Raw genomic sequence first — 18078 nt, 5'->3', positions numbered from 1 at the left:
GGCTGAGGCCTCCCCCGCGGGGACGTTTGCGCGTTCGCTGGCTGGTAATGGAAACTGCCCAGCTGCCCTGCTTCCCCCCACAGTGGGGCACTGTCTCTACTCCAGGCCATGGGCTCTCACGACCTCGGGCTGATCGTCAGCATCAAGGAAACAACGTACTTGTGCTCGAGTCCTGAGTCTGAAGAATCCTGGAGCCAGCAGCGATGCCCACAGCTGTCCCGGTGGTTCTGGTGTGTGCGTGGGGGGGGGGGGGGGCGCGAGACCTCGCCGGGGCCCCAGGGCCAGTGTGGACACTGTCTGAATCCGATGGGCTCGGATGGGCCACCTGCCCACACCCGAGGCCGTCCTCGTGGGGGAGGAGGAGCCCCCGCGCTGCTCACACCTGAGTGCCCCGGGCTTGAGCGGACATGCAGGCCCAACGGCCGCCCTGAGCTGAGAGCAGGGCCCTGGCTGGGCTGCCACAGGGGGACACGACCACATGGCTCCCGGCCACCATCTCCAGCCGTGTCTACACGGGGCTGACCTCCGCGGGGACATGGCTCTGCCGGGACCTGGCTTTGCCCGCAGCCTGAGCCGGGAGCAGCCCTGCCCTCTGCGTCCTGCCGGACTCCCGGTCCTGTGCTTCCCATCAGGTACGGACTCCCCAGCAGAGAGTTGAGACACGGTGGCCTCTGCAAACCCGGGCGAGGGTCTTGGTGGACAGTTCACGTGTCGACCTGGCTGGGCTGCGTGCCCAGACATGCGGTCGATGTTCCTGTGGCTGTTTCTGGATGAGGCTGCCTGTGACGTCAGTGGAAATCAGTAAAGCACGTTGCCCCCACCCCCGCCCAAGGGTGGGCCCAAGGGTGGGCGTCCCGATCAGGGGACGGCCCGGAAGGTGCTGGGGGTGGGAAGGACTCACAGGGGAGACTGGCGCGGCCCCCTGCCTCCGACCCTCTCTGGACGTCTCCCCTGGAGCATGATACCTCTCCGCCACCTGTCAGCACTGCGATCCTTCGTGCCCTTTCTGTCAGCTTCTCCCAGAAGGGACGAGCTCCTCCCTGAATCACGGGCTGCTGGGAAACGTCTCGAGTCCCACGCGTCCCAGCGCGGGCCCATCAGGACACCCAGCGCCGAGGGTCCCGCTCACTTCACAGGGAGCACGTCCCTGCATCCAGGGGCCCAGAGGGCTTTCTCGGGGTCTGAGGCGGGCTGTGATCTGGTGTCCGGCTGTGCAGGCAGAGAACGTGCTGAAGCTCGCAATATTTTTACAAAAACTCCTTCCCAAAATTTATGAGCCTGAGCAACACATTCATTTTTGTGACACAGGATGAAATAAGGCATACATTTCCCCATTTCTTTTTTAATTCATTGCGTGCGTTGTGCATTCCTCCAGCCTGTCAAAATGTTTTAATTCAAGAATTTGTTTTCAAACCGTGTGTGATTAGCACGACGGTGGGGGAGGGTGGCCCCTGTGAGAGTAACCGTGGTGATTATTCCAATTTGTCCGTGAGTGGCCGTGGTGGGGACAGGAGAGCGGGACGGAGGGTGGGGCGGGAAGGTGCCGCCCTGGACAGACAGGCTCCCAGCTGCTCTGCTCGCCTGTGTCCACAGACCTGGGCTCAGCGCTGCCCTCGGCTCCAAGGGCTGTTGGGGAGGGGGTGTCACGGGCGGGGGACCTCCTAGAGCCTCCCCAACCTCCTGCGGGAACCTGTCCGCAGCCTGCAGTCCTGGGGCCCCACGAAGGCCTCGGCACGAGGAGCGGGTGCTGGAAGGGCCCCAGGTGTGCCCACCCCATGTCCCAAGACCCCCAGTCACCCCCATTCTCAGGCCCCTTCACCTCCCTGGGGGTCGAAGGAGCCCCAAACCGCAGAGCTTTCCCCCAGTGACCTACAGGAGCTCCCACCACAGCCAGCAGAGCTGGCCTCTGGGGAGTGGGGCACCAGGCACAGGAGCCCAGCTCCCCACTGCTCATCAGGGCTTTGCTGACGGGCAAGTGCAGAGCAAATGCCCCCTCACTGGTCGGGCCGGATGCTCTGCCTCCATAGCCACCCCTGGCTTGGGGGAACGTGCCATCCTCTGACCAAGACGGCGGCCCAGCCTGGGGAGGGAAGGTCCACCGCGTGCAGGGCTGCCCCGCCCGGACCCAGATGCTGACCAGGCTGCGGGGGCTCAGGGGAGGGCAGCTCAGAGCAGAGGGAGCCCCCCCAAGCGGCATCCTCCTCTAAATGCACCCCCTCTAAATGCCGCCCTGTGCCCTGTGGATTCTTCAGAGCCCTCCCCCGGCGCCAGCCCACCTGCCCCTCCCGCACCCTGGGAAGAGCTGGCCCCAGGTGACGGCCCCCCGCGGTGACGGCCACTCCACCCCTGACCTCTGGGCAGAAGTAAGTCAATCGGAGAAGGACAAACAGTGTATGTTCTCATTCATTTGGGGAATATAAATAATAGTGAAAGGGAATATAAGGGAAGGGAGAAGAAATGTGTGGGAAATATCAGAAAGGGAGACAGAACGTAAAGACTGCTAACTCTGGGAAACGAACTGGGGGTGCTGGAAGGGGAGGAGGGCGGGGGGTGGGGGTGAATGGGTGACGGGCACTGAGGGGGGCACTTGATGGGATGAGCACTGGGTGTTATTCTGTATGTTGGCAAATTGAACACCAATAAAAAATAAATTTATTATTAAAACAATAAAAGAAAAGAAAAAAGAAAATTGATGTGGGGAAAAAAAAAAAGAAGTCGGGCCTGGTCACAAAGGCCTCCCTCCGGCTTGACTCCATCTCCTGGGCAGGGCGTCCCAATGGAAACTCTGCCAGGAAAATGACTTTATTTAGACTTCCTCTCTCCTGCCGGGCGTCTGGTTTTACAAAGCTTTGTCCTGAAGTTGATGCGGCAGAGAAACGTCCCCTGGTTGTTGGGGGCAGCAGAGCGCACACGCGGGACAGAAAGTGATTTCAGAGCCTTGGGCTCACTGTGGGCTCCGCAGGGCAAGGCGCAGGGAGGGGAGAGGACGAAGGGCGGCCAAGGAGGAGGCCCGCCTGGTGTGTGACGGAGGAGGCGAGGTGTGTGCGCTGTGTGCGGAGCCCCCGCGACGGGGAAGTGCCCAGGCATCAGGACCAGGGATGTGTGAGGAAAGGTGAGAAAGGCCCATGGAACTTGAGAAAAGATGCCTCACCTTCCTAATAATCAGCAGGATCTGACCTTTCTGCCCTCCCAGTCCACACTGTTATAGTTGGAGTGTAGACAGGAGCCTGGGACACCAGACCCACCTCCCTTGCGGGGGCAGCTCCCGTGTCCCCCCCAGAAATGCCCCAGGAGGTGGGCCTCTCCTGTGTCTGATGCTTGGAGGTTCTCCGTGTTCCTCTGGGCCCAGGGGACTCTGCGGGACCACGGGGCAGCGACCTGCCCGCCCCTCTCTGAGCCCTCTGGCCCCTCCCCGCCCCCGCTGGCCCCTCTCCGCTGCGTCTGCCCTCCTGCCCCCTGCCCCCTCCCCTGCGCTGGACCCCCACAGCCCACTGGCCCCACCCCAAGCCTACTGCCCCTTCACCGCCCTCAGGCCCCTCCCCGCCCCCGCTGCCCCCCCTTCCCCCAGGTCTGAGCTGGAGCCAGAGAAGTGCACGGGAGTGTGATCTGAACGTTTCTAATGATCGCCCACCCAGAAAGCATCTTCGTCACTTCTCCCTGTTGCTCCAATTCCTCTATAGGGGCTTTAAAGGGAGGGAGGCACCTTGTCTTAAGTTTATGGGTTTTTGTATTTTCCCCAGAGCTGCTGGGAGCCGGAGCCGGCAGGAGGTGGACATGATGCCCCCACCCGGGGCGGGAGCCCCGTGCCCGGTTCCCCCGTCAGACCCCCTTTCCCCCCTTTCTGAGGTAACTTGGGCCTCCTCCCTCTGCTTTCTGACCTGGGCAGCAGGCCTGAGGGACAGGTGCCCCCCCCCCTCCGCCCCAGGGCGACGACATCTGGGGTCTGGGCAAGAGAGTGGGGCTGTTACTGTAGAATTCCCCAGAGTGAAAACACAGATGAGGCCTCAGCCTCCTGCTCTGATCTGGCCCTGTCTGACCAGGGTCCACGCCTCCCGGGCGAAGGGGGTCAGCCCAGTCCACGTGGGGCCATCCTGGGTGGGTGGTGAGCTGCAGGCCTGCCTGGAGGGAATTATGCTGAGTGAAGCAAGTCAATCGGAGAAGGACAATCATCATGTGGTTTCACTCATACAGGGAATATAAGAAATAGTGAAAGGGATTATATAAGGGAAAGGAGGGGAACTGAGTGGGAAAAATTAGAGAGGGAGACAAACCATGAGAGACACCTAACTCTGGGAAACGGACAAAGGGTAGTGGAAGGGGAGATGGGCAGGGGGTTGGGGTGACTGGGTGACGGGCACTGAGGGGGTCGCTTGATGGGTTGTGCACTGCGTGTTATCCTATATGTTGGCAAATTGAATTTAAACAAAAGTGACCGTCAAATGGTCCACGGATCTACATGTCTTAAATGTAAAAGTAAAATTCTTAAGAAAGAAAACGTGGGAGAAAGTTTTGTAATTGGTTAGGCAGGGCCTCAAGCACATTCATACCAGAGATACTGGCAAATTCACTTCATCAACATTGAAATCCTCTCTACAAATACGGTGCCGTACGAGCTGCCATGGGCTGGCAGTGAGCTCTGCCATTCAGAGACCTGGCAAGGTGCTTGCGTCTACAAGACATAAATAACTCCTAAAGCTGCATAATAGCGAAACAAGGCACCCTATTTTTTAAAACTGGCAAAAGATCTACACAGACATTGTAGCAAGGAAAGCACACAGTGACAAAGAAGCACAGGATGATGCCCAATGTCATGGGCCGCTAGGAAAATGCAAAGTAGACCACAGGAGACACCAGCGCACCCACTAGAATGGCCAAATATTACAAATATGTTCACAGGAAAAGGAAAAATGACAATGTCAAGTGTAGTTGGGGGTGTGGAGCCACAGGAGTTCAAATGCAGAGTGGCGCAGCCTCTGTGGCGTAGAGCTGGGTGGTTTCCTACGCAGCGAAAGGCGCACTTAGGGAACGCCTGAGCCACCCCGGTCCTGGGTATCATTCAAGTGCAGCAGAAGCCTGTGTTTAGACAAACGCATGTGCGCCCACACCCGCGCGCGCACACACACAGACACACACACCCTGGACGTATGACACATCGTGTCACTGAACAAACTGGAAACAATCCAAGTGCCAGTGAGTGGACTGCAGACCGGGGGTCCCCATGCAGTGGACTATGCCACACACGAGAGCGTGGGACGAGTCTCAAGTGCGTTTGCCGTGTGGCCCCACTTACCTGAAGTTCTGGAGCTCCGGAGAGCTGTGAGCAGCTCCAGGAACCAGGGCTGAGAGGAGGTGTGCACACGGAGAAGCCAGGAGGGTCTGGGCAATTGATGAGACCCCCTGCCGGCGGTGCAGCGTCCCCGACACCCTGCGTGTGTTCAAACTCAGAAGGGCCCGGCACAGTGAGTGTGTGGATCAAAACATACTTCACGGTGCATTTCCTCCCCAGCCAAGCGGTTCCGGGGCCTGAGCCCCACAGAGCTGCCCACGTGTGCGCACACACTCATCACTGGAAAGGACTGAGTTCCGTGAAACATCTCCCAGTTGGGATGAGTTAAATGAGTTCTGCAGCATCCAGGCCGTGCAGCATACTATTCAGCTGCTAAAGAAGGAGGCTGATCTCTATTTACTGATAGGAAACACTTTCCAGCGTGTGTGGTTTTATGAGAAAGCAGGTGCAGGGAAGCATATATCATGCACTACCATTTGTATGGAGATAAGAGACGTATCTATGTACTTCCTTTGCAGACACAGAACTCTCCGGAAGGATAAGGAGCTGATTGATAAACTGATTGTCTGGGGAGAAACCGAGAGACGGAGGGACAGTGGAGGATGGGCGCTGCAGTGAGGGAGTCTGCGTCATGTGTTCAAACAGAAATGATTTTAAAGCTGCCACGGGGCATGTGAACAGTGAGGTCCTGTGAGACGTCTGGGGGCAATGTGGTCAAAGCAGGTCCTTCAGGGGCAGCGGGCAGGGGCCAGGCTGGGGCGGAGATGGAGGGGGGGCTGTCAGCAGGTGGCTCTGGAGGCTCGGGGGAGGGGCTGACCTGGGAGCCTGGTCTACCAGCGAGCGCATCAACATGCAGGACACCGTTTGCCTTGAATTTCAGATGAAGAGCACAGGACCCCTGGCATAGCTATGCCCCAGTGTTGCATGGGCTATACACATACAGAAGCTACTCTGGTTATCTGAAATTCGAGTGTACCTGGCCATCCTATATGTTATCTGATAACCGCTGAGGAGAACACGTAAGGTGAGAAGAGACTGTGGGACTGAGCTCTAGGGAATTCAGGCAAGTGGGACCGGAGCTGACAATTCAGCCACACGGGTGGGGGTTGGGGACGCTCCCCCACCTTCTCCGCCTGAACCCCAGGACAGGATGGGGGCAAGGTGCCCCGAGGGGTATTTCTTAGGGTCCTAATCTTGGCACTCGGGACAGCAGCACAGAGCACAGGAGTCCCCGTGCCTCTGCAGATACGTTAAACACACGGGGATGTAAATACCTACATCACGTATGTCAGGACCTCATGCGCTGTATATACGGTTAGATCTATGTTCTATACTTCGTATACGATTTATGTACGATATAAATGCACACATTATACGAATATTTCATCTATTTATGTTGTTTTGAAGATGCGTCCGCTGAGACTGTGATTGTGACTCAATCGGGGAGAATGTTCCACTCGGAGCTTTTTAGACGCAGAATTTATTTCAGCGCCTCCCGTACACAGTCAGGGAGGACGGGGAGCAGTGGCTGAGGAGCCTGGAGCACCAGACACCGCCGGAGCAGGGGAGGCAGAAGGAGGGCTCAGAGGACAGGAGGGGAGGAAGAGCAGGTGGTCCTGCCACCTCCTGCCGCGGCTGGGGTTCAAGGGGGGGTCACTGAGGACAGGGAAGTCCCAGTTTCTTTGAGAAAGTCAGTGTTTGCAAGACCCAGAAGTAGATCAGCAGCAGGGTGTTTGCATTTGAAATCAAGTACTCCATCCGCGTGAGGGGCGGGTAGGGACGGAGTCTAGGAGAGGGGGTAGTTAACAGGGGGCACAGAGGACCCGGGGGGAGGGGAGGGGTGACAGAGAGGGGCGGGGAGGGCTCCGTGGAGGTGCAGGCCCCGCCCAGGGCAGCCAGCACCCCAGGGAGGTGCTGGGGGCAGCTGAGGACCAGGTCCTTTCTGCTACTTGGGAGGGGCAGGGGCATCCCAGGGTATCACCTCCTCCGGGAGCCCCCCACACCCCCCAGGAGGGGAAGCGCTGTCCTCATCCCCGCACCCACGGGGAGACTGAGGCTTGGGCCCACCTGGGGCCACAGGGCCCTGGGGAGCTGGGGTCCCCCGCTGCCTGGGCCCCCGCCCCTCAGCGAGCTGCAGGCAGGAGACAAGGAGCACAGGCTGCTCACAGGCACTCCGCACCCCGCTCTGCTCCTCCCTCGAAACAGCAGCGCTGCTGATGCTCCTGGCAGCTCCTGAACCAGATAAATTAACTTAATCTTCCCGAGATTCAGCGAACCTGCATTATCTCCGGTTTCCTCATAAAGTCTAACAGCTTCCATCCAATTAATTACCGGCACAAAACACAGACTCAGAAACAGGGTGGATTCCAAGACTTTGAGTTGCTCCCCACACCAGTTAACCCTTCCCCTCCTGCCGCACTTGGAAGTCTCGCCAGCAGCACAGCTTTGGCCCAGAAGCAGCTCATTACAGGGGAGTCTCCTCACTTCCAAGGGTCCTTGGGGCTGCGTCTGTCCTGCTGCCACTGGTGAGCAGAGCGGTCACTCAGATGGCAGCCCAGGTGACCTGCACAAAATGCACGGGCAGCCCGGATGGTGACGGGACAGGGTCCTTGCAGGTGGGTGAAGGCTGCTCAGCTCTGCCCCCCAGGGCGGGCGTCCATGAGGTCTGGCCTTGCCCCCTTGTCCTGGCATCTCCTTCATTAGGAACCTGCGGGCCCCCGAGGAGAGAAAGTCGCCGGCGTCTTGGGGGCTAAGAGGTGGCAGCCCCATTTCCGGAGACGAATTTAGACACCCAGTGTGACAGCTCCTGGGGACCCTGGAGGGCAGCTGAGTGAGCTGGTCCTTCTTCCTCAGGTAACAGCACCTGGTTTCCATCGGGGGGCTCTCCCCACGCTGTCCGGGTGGTCTGGGTAGGGCTGATGGCACCCCCACCCCAGGTGCTCAGCCTCTGCAGACCAGAGCCTTCCGTTCCCAGGACAGGGTGATGGATGCAGGCGTGGCAGGTGGCTGCATCCGCTTGGAGAAGAGAATTTGTCTCGGTGGACGTGACACCGAGGAGATGCTGGTCTGGGAGGATGTGGGCACAGGAAACGTGACCCACGAGATAGAGAGGTCAGGCCCTGCTGCCAGGGCTTGAGCTACTGGATCAAACTGCGCCTGAAGCTGCACCATCCTGAGCTTCTCATTACTTCCCCTTTGTGCCTGGGTCTGTTCTGTTTTTTCTTTTCTTTTCTTTTCTTTTCTTTCTTTCTTTCTTTCTTTCTTTCTTTCTTTCTTTCTTTCTTTCTTTTCTTTTCTTTTCTTTTCTTTTCTTTCTTTTTTTTCATTCTGCTGGCTCACAAGCCCACCGGTGTGACATAGGACCCACTCCCCATTAGACATACACCTGGTCCCTGAAATCTCTAGGGGCTTTGGAACATTTCTCATGACTCATTAAGGGTCCTGCTGCTCTGAGCTGGCTCCGCCACAGCCCTGCAGACACCATGCTGGAGTCTGAGCCCCACAAACAGCCTGCCCCTTCCTTTGCCACTCCCAGCCAAGGCCCCCGTCACCACTGGTCATGTCCCGCAGGGAGAGGCCCCTCCAGCCCGACCTCAGTGGCCCCCAAGCTCGGGGTGTGCAGAGGGTCCGAGGGGAAAAGCCCTGTTCAGCCTGTCGTGAGGAGGGGTCCGGCAAGCCTGCCCAGTGAAGGCAGAGGTGCCGTGGGCTCTGCCTCAGGGGCCTCGTCACAGCAGGTGGACAGGACACAGAGAAGCTCTCGGAGCAGGTGCAGCTGGGCATGGGGAGAAGGTGGCACCCACCCCCCGGTGTAAGAGGGTCTGCATCTGATCCCAGTCTTCAGAGGACGGGGGCCTGGGGGGTCAGGTCTGCGGTGACCCTGCGTCATGATGGGGGCTCATTTGCACCCCTCCTTCAGCCGCCCCCCAGCTGCGTGAGCACCTACCTCCTGCATCGACCCTGTACTACCGAAGCCTGAGCAACTTTGATCCCACACTGAGCCTGAGGCCGGCAGCAGCTGGACGGTCTGTGAGCACCGCGGTCCCGAGCTGGTGGTGGGGGGGTCTCAGTCTGCAGAGAGAACCTCTGTCCTGACCCATACTGACCCTGGCGAGAAGCCCTGGGCACTCTGGGCCACCCCGTGCCGGCGGGGTCTTGGTGGGCCCCCGTGGTCACTGCCCCGACTGACCTCAGAGCAGCCGCTGAGGCTCTCTGCTGGGATTCCCAGTCCCACCTCACAGGCAGGGAAACTGAGGCCAGAGAAGCCTGGTGGACCCACCCGCTCCGGCCCCACACTGATCGGACCCATCAGGGCCGTGGACACCCCCACCTCCCCAGGGGCCAGGCTCCTTGACCAGCACCTTCCAGCGGGGAGGGCATGCGGTGCTCACCTCAGGCCTGGGGCCAGGTGTCACTGCGTACACCCCTGCGCCCGTCTCTGCTGAGTGGACTCTGTCCTGTCTTGCTGGGGGTGCCCGGGTTCAGACCGCGGTGCCCTGACCCTGCCTGTGGGGGGCTCCTGGCCTCACCAGGGGACAGAGGGAGGTGGGGGCACCGAGGGTGTGCATGCCAGGGACGACCTCGAGGAAGGAGGGGCCACGGGGAGCCGCGGAAGGTTGTAGGGGAAGGGCATCCTGCCCCCGGAGTCCCCAGGGAGCCTCTTCATTGGTGCTGAGGCCTTGGCCACGTCCACCCTCACAGCTGTGCCCCCCTGAGGTCGATGACCTCTGTGTCCCCTTAGCGAGGGGTCAGCTGCAGGAGGGCCATAGGGAGGGCGGATCCTGCTGCAAAGAGCTTCATTCAGTGCCCCAGTGTCGGGGGGAGCCGGGGCTGGAGCTAGAAATAGACCGGCAGTGGCCCCACGCGGTGCAGGGCACGGGACCGGGTCCCGGGGTCACCCTTCCTGCTTCTGTGGGAGGAAACCCCAGCCGGGGGAGGCTGTTCCCAACAAGGCCGCCTTGTGTGGCTCTCTGAGGACCTTTCACAGGGAAGCCCAGCTGCAGCCCCCTCCCCTCCAGTGACCCGGGGCCTTCCCTGTGGCCCAGGCCAGGAGGCCGGCAGACCCTGGGGGCCTGAGGAGGGCCTGGGAATGGGCCAGACCCACTGGGAGCCCCAGCGCCTCCTCCCAGGCAGAGACTTGGGGTGCTGACCCAGGGTTTCCCATGGCGCACACCAGGAGCTCCTCTGTCAGCCCACCAGGGCAGAGAAGTCCATCAGGGAAGAGTGGACCCTGCTGGTGGGCGAGTTGTGGGCGCACTGCTGGGGACACTCGGGATGCAGGGTGGGTGCAGATGCTCTTCCACCCAGATCCCACAGGGGACTGCGGTTCTGAGCACTCTGCCTGTGCAGGGGGACAGCCTGGATCCCCAGCCGAGCTCGTCCTCCCCGGGAGGGGCCCCTCTAGTGCTCCCCAGGGAGCCCAGGAGGCCGCAGACCCCAGGACCCAGCTGTCTCTCCAGTACCCCCTGCCCGCTCTCCCCGGGATCTGGAGAGCAGAGCTCTGTGGGCACCACGTCCCGTTGGGGCCGCACTCCACACCACCCTGCATGTCCTCACCAGACACACCCAGGGTCAAACGGACAGCAAGGCATTGACCCAATATTGACAGATTGATTGACTGAGTGACTGTGTGACCGGCGACAGGCTGGCCCAACTGTTGCTTGCTGTGAGCGTGGCCTGGAGCTCCCCAAGGAGGAGCAACTAGGGCACACATTGTAACTGTGCCCCCACGCGCCCCCAGAGCTTCCTTAGGTCATTACATCCCTTCCCGGGCCCGTCCAGCCTTATCGCCAGCATCAGCTGCCCCCAGGTCTGTGTCAAAGAAGGTTCCGGAACATCCCACTGAACCCTCCCTTTTCTGAAAAGGACGAGGACATATACTATGGCTGCAAATCTTCCGATTTTGGGAAAGGCAGGCTCCTGAATGTCTGAAGATGTGACCTGATGAGTTCTGGGTGACCGTGGGGAGCCCCTTCTCAGAGGCAGATGATCGGAGGTCTCCAGGATGGTGAGCTCTGCAGCTGTCCAGATGTTTGAGGGCGGATTCCTGCCCAGGAACCAGAGACGGTCAGCACCCAGAGGGCGGGCTTCTGCGAGGTTTGGGGCAGGTGGCAGATGTGGAAAAAGGCAGCGACAGGAGAAAGTCCTCTCACACAGGGTTATGCACATGGCACGGAGGTGGTGGTGTTTCCTGCACGGCCATGTGTGTGCCTGTGCGCATACGCATGTGTGAATGTCACTGTGCGCACCCATGCGTTCATGGGTGTGTGTGCATGCGTGTCATGTGCACATGCACATGCATGTGTGCATGGATGTGTATGTGTTCTGTGCGTGCATTCGCACGTGTACGTGGGTGTCTGTGCGTGTGCACATGCGTGTGTGTGCATGTGCTGGGGTGTGTATGCACGTGTGTGTCTGGGTCTGCTTGTGCACCCCTGAGCCAGGAGACAGCAGGTGGAGAGCTGGCTTGGGGGGAGTGCTCCGTTCTCTTTGTGGGCACTCTGCCCCACCCTGGCCTTGGGGTTGTCACACCAGTCCCTCCTGCGCCCAGATCCTCCCCATCTCCTCCCTGGGCCACATGCTGGAGCCGCACAGCAGGCCTGCTCTGAAGGAACCCTGAGCCCAGTGGATGCTGCAGTTTTGGGGCCCGGTCCTGAGACTGCCGGTCCCCCCGCCCCCCTCCCCAGCCCTGATGAGGAAACAGCCTCGTGGACACAAATTAGTCCCCTGCGTGAGTCCCTGAGAACCTCTTCCTGGAGATGTTTTGTGTTCTCATGGGCTCTTCACAACCATCAGTGTGGAGACGAATCCTCCAGGGTCCAGAAGCAGCAGCATCCTCATTGTCCTCACTGGATCCTGATTGAGGAACGGGATGCGGACAGGGAGGGGAGTGGGAAAATGCTCCTGGGCCTTGGAATGTACTGAGCCGTTTGCGGGGAGCCAGGCCTGCAGGAGGTGGAGCAGGATCCGGCTCTCCAGCTGGGCACACCCCTGTTCTGTTCTGTCAAGGTGGCGGGGGAGGCTGACCTGGCGGGGTCCCCACCTGGCGTCAGGCTAGAAGCCTCTAGAAGGCCTGGTTTGTGTTGCAGGTCCCACGTCCGAGCCCAGACTCTCAGGGAGACCCAGGCCCTTGTCTTTAACCGGCTCCCAGGTGACCCGTGTGGGTCCCACAGCGAGAGAAGCAGCGTGCTGGTGGGAGCGGACTGTGGCTGGCAGTTGAAGCGCCCAGCACCCGCTCACCCACCCACCCGCTCACTCAACAGCCTCTCTCGTGGGGACTCGCTGGCGCAGGGGCCTGTGGTGAGCGAGCGGACCCGGGCCCCGGGGGCATGGCCTTCACACTGAGCTGGGGGACATGGTGTGTGGCCGCGGGGGCCATGCGGGAAACGGTTGGCACCAAGGGGTTACCTGCAGAGGCCGAAAGGAAGGCCGAGGGCTGGAACCCAGGGCGCTCAGGCCAGACGGCAAAGCTCCGGCGGTCTGCGTGGGATGACTTTCGGGAATCCAGCAGCCACCAGGAGCTCCCGAGGCCTCAGTGACAGCACAACTGAATTGCTTTTCAGGCCACTGGTCCATGAACGCAAGATGCGGAGTGAAGCCTTGGAAGGCCTGGAAAGCCTAGAGGCTGTGTCTGCGCAGGAGACCGTTCTGAACGCCAAGTGCTGCCGCGTCAGCTGACACACCACAGTTATTAATTATGGATGCTGCTGGAATCTCTGCTGCACAGTTGGGACCATCAAATATACACAGCGGCACAAACCACCCAGCAAATGGGAGGCAACGGGGTAAAGGACCCGCCAAGAGGGGCGCACGGGACAAACTTGGTGCCAAGTGCCTGTGGGAAGAGCCACCCTTGCCGGTCCCTGTGACCTCCCCTCAGGATCCCAGGGGAGGAGATCCGTGTGTCGGTCACCCAGGGGACTCGCTGAGCGCCCGCTGTGTGCTAGGCCCCGTGCCAGGCCCAGGGGAACGGCAGTGCCAGGGCAGGCCCGCGTCCTAGAGCACCTGCGCTGGGCAGCAGGGGGCACTGGGGCATCTGGGAACAGTGGAGCGCCTGTGGCTGTGTCTTCCCTGCTGGGGCAGGCTCGGAGGAGACCTGCTGGGGATGGAGTCTTGAGTCTGCCTTGAGCTCAGTTTGCCGTCACTGGTCCCCACACAGGTTCGGCTGCTGTGGGTGGGTCCTTTGATGAGGCCCTGTGTCTTCTGGATGCAAAGCACTCGGGATTCCAGTCAGGTCCCCTCTGAATAATGCCGGGGGGTGGGGGCATAACATGTTCTAGGTCCTAGCTTCCGGGGAGCTGGGGGCTGCTGGGCGGAGCCCACAGAGTGCAGCTTCGAACCATCGTGTCATGATTCAGGGGGAAGAGAAGCGTGGGCAGAGCCTGCGGGGGAGCCCCCTGTGCCCGGGCCACTGATGCTCAGAGGAGGGCCTGCCGCGGGTTGGCCCCCTACCTGTTTCTCTGAGGGCCAGCTCCAGAGCAGGTGCTGCCGGGGGCTTCCTCTCGGGGTCTGGAGCCCAGGAGATGCTCAGCAGCCCTGGGGAGGGAGGTGTTTATGGCTCCATTCACTTGCCCACCAGGAAGAGCCTGGCCTCCCAGAAAACCTGACAGTCCCATGTCTGCCCGCTTGCTTGTCCAGGAGAGGCTTGTTGGTTAAGAATAAGACAGGGTTGTCCTCTGGTGCAGAAGGAGGAAACAACCAGAAACACCATCCTCTTCTCTGCTGTTGCTGGGTGTAAATGCCAATGAATCCCCTCTCGGAGGACAGTGCTGAGTAGAAGAACCCTCCCAGGAAAGGCCAAGTTTCATTCAACCTTTGTATCTGGCTTCCCTTGTCCGGAAAGGTTTGAGTCTGAGTAGGGAAATCATGTCTCCCTTACTCCCTCTCCCTCTCCTGTTGGAAATGAAATCCAGTGATTCTTCCGAGGATAACTCTAGAATAATCTGATGCACATTTCTTTTCATTTATTTGAGTTGGAGAAATCCAGTGGCCAATTTGGAAGCTTTGTTTTTCTGTTCTTTGCTACACAGAAGTCACCAAGTAGCCAAATTCCTACCCCTAATGCTAATTAGCTCAGTCTGCAGGCCCTGAGGTAGTCCACTTTTTTTTTTCTAAAAACAGAAATAAAATATTAAACTATTATAACTGTGTGAGTCTGTGTAGGAGGAGGGACTTTGTCATCCCTCTATTCCCTGTGAAGTATGCTGGCAAAGCCGAGCCTTCCCAGAGAGAGCTGAATTTCTGAGAGGACAGCTTTGTGATGTTTTGCTTCTTTCCCCAGGCGTGCTCCTAGTGCACAGGAGTGAAGTTAGCCCTGGACAGAGTCTCCCCTCTGAGTTTAATACCTGGTCATCTAGCATCCTGGAAGCATCGGGAAGTCTGTAAGAGCTGAAAGCGCAAGTGTCAAATGGTAACACGTGAAACTTGGGCGAGCTCCTGCCACCAGCTGCCTCTCCCCTCTATTCTTCATGGGCCTCCCTCATTATAGTAGGCGTGTAACAGGTGTAACAGGTGGTGGAGATGATGTGCTAAGGAGTGTGGAGAAGATATTTTTACAAGGCAGGGATCTAGTTGCAAAGGACTGAAACCCGGTTGCTGTGGATCAAAGAGAAAAGATGTTTTTGTTTGCTCGTTTGTTTGTTTGTTTGTTTGTAAGCCTTGAAGTGGCCACTGGACCCTCACTTCTGTGGCTGTGGCCAGACTCAAGTCTTCATGGAAACAGGAGTAGAGCTTCTTGCCGTCTGCTGCCAGGCGATCCTGGTCAGGCCCCCGTTCGCAGCATCTTCTGTTCAGTACTAACCACCCCAGAGTCTAAACCATCACCACATGTAGAGGTGTATTTGTAGTTGTCTAAGTAACAGATGGATGAAATATGAATGAAATACATTCAATGAGATGAAGCACAGAAACTAAATATGCAACTAAATACGCCAAGTGACTCATCCCATGATAAAACTCACAGGTCTCCCTGGGCTGTGGTTGCTCCCTCCGTGCCAACAGGCAGCTTGGGCTGGACTGGGGGCTGGGGGATGTCAGGCAAGAATTTCAATCCCCTCCAGCCTGTGTCTCCTCGTCTGTGATATGGGGCAACATCAGGGAGCTGGGGGTCCACTGAGGCCATCACAGGAAGCATCTCTGGCACTTTCCCAGCAAGGGCCAGTGTGGCTCTCTTTCCAAGTCACCTGCAGGAGGAAGTCTGCCAAGAGCATGAATGTGTGCCAGTCAGGCCTCTCCAGTCCTAAGCTATGGACTGTGGTACAAACTGGAAAAAGTGAAGCAGGGGGGCATGTTGCCCTGAAAGAGACAAGTCCCAGGGATGGAGGTGCAGGAGGTCCAGGGCTCACTGCAGAGGGGGGTGTGTGTGTGTCAGTCTCAGCACTGCTCTCTGTGGTCGCAGAACTCCTCAGCTCCCCGTGGGGTCCTTCCATCCTCATTAAGAAGGGGTAACTAGCAGGGGTCCTACAACCCGGTCAGAGAGATGGGTAACCCGAGACGTGGTTTGCCAAAGTCAGGGACAGAGAGCTCCCCCAGTGTGGCCACCTCCCCACCGTAGTGCCATGAGATGCACCATCCATAGATGAACCCCCCTTCAGAAATGTTGGCCCCTGGGCGCTGGAAGGAAAGGCCTCCTGAGCCCATGGCAGGCAGGACACCTCAGGGTGGAAGATATTCTTCCCCTTTGTGCCTCCATCAGGGCAACATGACATGATTGTATTTTTCTGCTGAGCCCCCAAAGCTTCTCGGAGGACCCATCACCTGAGTCCTTCGGGGTCCCAGGCACCAGTGTAGCCAGAGCATCACCACGTCCTTCCCCCCACGGCCAGCATCACAGACCCTGAGCTGGGGGAGGCTTGGGGCTGTGCTCCCGCCGAGACCCGGGCAGAGCTAGGCTGCTGCCCTCCCATGCCTGCTGTGGCCACTCGGTTCCCGACAGCTGTGACTGTTCCCAGCTCTCGGTATCAACCTCATTTTGAGTGATGCTGTACATGCGTTGTGTGCTGTTTGTTCCTAGCACTTTGTGAAAGGTTCTAATGGCACCAGCACGTGCTCCTAAATGGTTTTTATTTCTAACTGGTTTGTCAGCTGTGTACAGGCGCCCTATGGAGAAACTACTGAGCAACATGATGAAAACAGAATCAATATCAAAAACACTGAGAGGCCAAATGGAACACAGAGCCTTGTAAATTAGGACAAACCCCCCAAGAGGATGAAGTCAGGAGGAAATGTGTGCAAGGACCACTCTGCTATCGATGACGGACCTTCGATGTCTGTGCATCCTCCTTCCGTGATCCTTGTCGGACAGATTACTGTCTCCTCTGACTATTACCAACATACCGAATTTGGAAGAAGGAGGTGAATACATCACCAGATATGGAAGGCCGTAACAAATTATGTCACAGAGACGTTTGCAGGGGTAAGAAAAATTATTGCAGCCAAGAAAAAACAAAAAATTGGTTGCCATGGTCTGAAAGTTTGAGCCCTCCTAAAATTCATGTTTAAATCCTCACCTTCAATGTGATGGTCTTAGAAGATGAGGCCTTTGGGGGTGAAGTCCCGGGAATTAATGTTCTCATAAAAGAGACCTTGGGCTCTGTCCCTCTTCCCCGCTTGAGGGCACAGCACAAAGCTCGCATCTATGAACCATGAAGCAGGGCTCACCAGGCACTGAACCCGCCGGCCCCTCCACCTGGGACACCCAGCTTCTGGAACTGTGAGAAATCAGTGTGTTCTATTTGTGAGTGCCCAGTCTCTGGTGTTTTCATAGCAGTCACTGGAGGGTTGCACGAGTGCCTCTTTCCTGGCTCCTACACCCCCAGCAGCACGGGTCAGGGAATGTTCCATCCATAGGTCACCATGACAAGTCCTTTGTGGTTAAATATGGTTAAATACCCCAAGAAGGACACGTTAGCCCGAGGCTGGCAGGAAGCCCCCATGGAGGGAGATACGACTGGGAACCAGGGGTTGGGGCTATAAAGGCAAAAGTGAGTTTCAGGATGAGTGTGGGCAGCACAGATGTGGCAGCTGACCCTGTCCCCCAGGACACTGTGGCCAGCAATAGACTCCAGCCTCACCTGTGTGCCTGGCCTGGACAGATGGCTGGAGACAGGCATGTGCTTCCATGGCCACTTCCTTCAGCAGGAAACACCTGGAGAAGTTGTTCGGATGCCTCCGTCTTGGGGGGTGGTCTTGAAATAAAAGGCAGAGGAATATTTAATAAAGTCTCAAGAAATAAAAAGTGAAAGAAGTGTGTGGTGGTTTCATGTGGTTGCCTTGGAAACCAGACATCCCGACAGAGGATGATGCAGAGACAAGGGTTTGGAGTTTGAGGTGTTTCTGAGGAAACTGGGCTTCCTTCATCTGCTGTTTTCTTCTAGAAAGTGCAAAGCAGGGGCAGGAGCAGGTGCCTGTGTGTGGGCTGCAGGGGTTTCGCGGCTGGGCAGGAGGGTGCACCTGTCCACAGTGGCCCTGAGGGGCTCCCAGGCAAGGTGTCCTCAAAGGAAGCGAGAGGCCAGTGATTGCCCGATGGCCCTGTCTGGCGTCTGGCATCTGCCAGCACTCTGTTTCCGTCAGGCCCTGGGAAATGACCCTCCACCTCCAGCCTCCATTCCAGTAGCACTTCGGGAAACACACACCAGGCACATGTTTGTACTCGTGAATGGGCAGGTCATGCATGTTACTAGAAGAGAAACTGGAGTATCCTGAGGTTCAGTCTTCCAGTTTTCTTCCCGTTCTTCCTTTCCTTCTTTTTAAAATTCCCTCCTTCCCATCTTCCCATCCCACTCCCATCCTTTCTC

The 18078-nt window shown here is 58.2% G+C and overlaps 1 long non-coding RNA gene across 1 annotated transcript; it reads left to right on the top strand.

Annotated features, from left to right (window-relative positions):
* Window positions 1–9120: 9120 nt before the first annotated feature.
* On the top strand, window positions 9121–17502 carry LOC144299688 (uncharacterized). Its single transcript, XR_013366351.1, has 5 exons — window positions 9121–9309; window positions 11150–11350; window positions 12373–12583; window positions 12847–13068; window positions 14565–17502. It is a non-coding gene; the product is annotated as an uncharacterized LOC144299688 (long non-coding RNA).
* The last annotated feature ends 576 nt before the right edge of the window (window positions 17503–18078 follow it).

The sequence above is a fragment of the Canis aureus genome, chromosome 27 (genome assembly GCF_053574225.1).
Source record: "Canis aureus isolate CA01 chromosome 27, VMU_Caureus_v.1.0, whole genome shotgun sequence".
NCBI classification, from domain to species: domain Eukaryota; kingdom Metazoa; phylum Chordata; class Mammalia; order Carnivora; family Canidae; genus Canis; species Canis aureus.
This window is presented reverse-complemented; position numbering and strand designations above follow the sequence as displayed.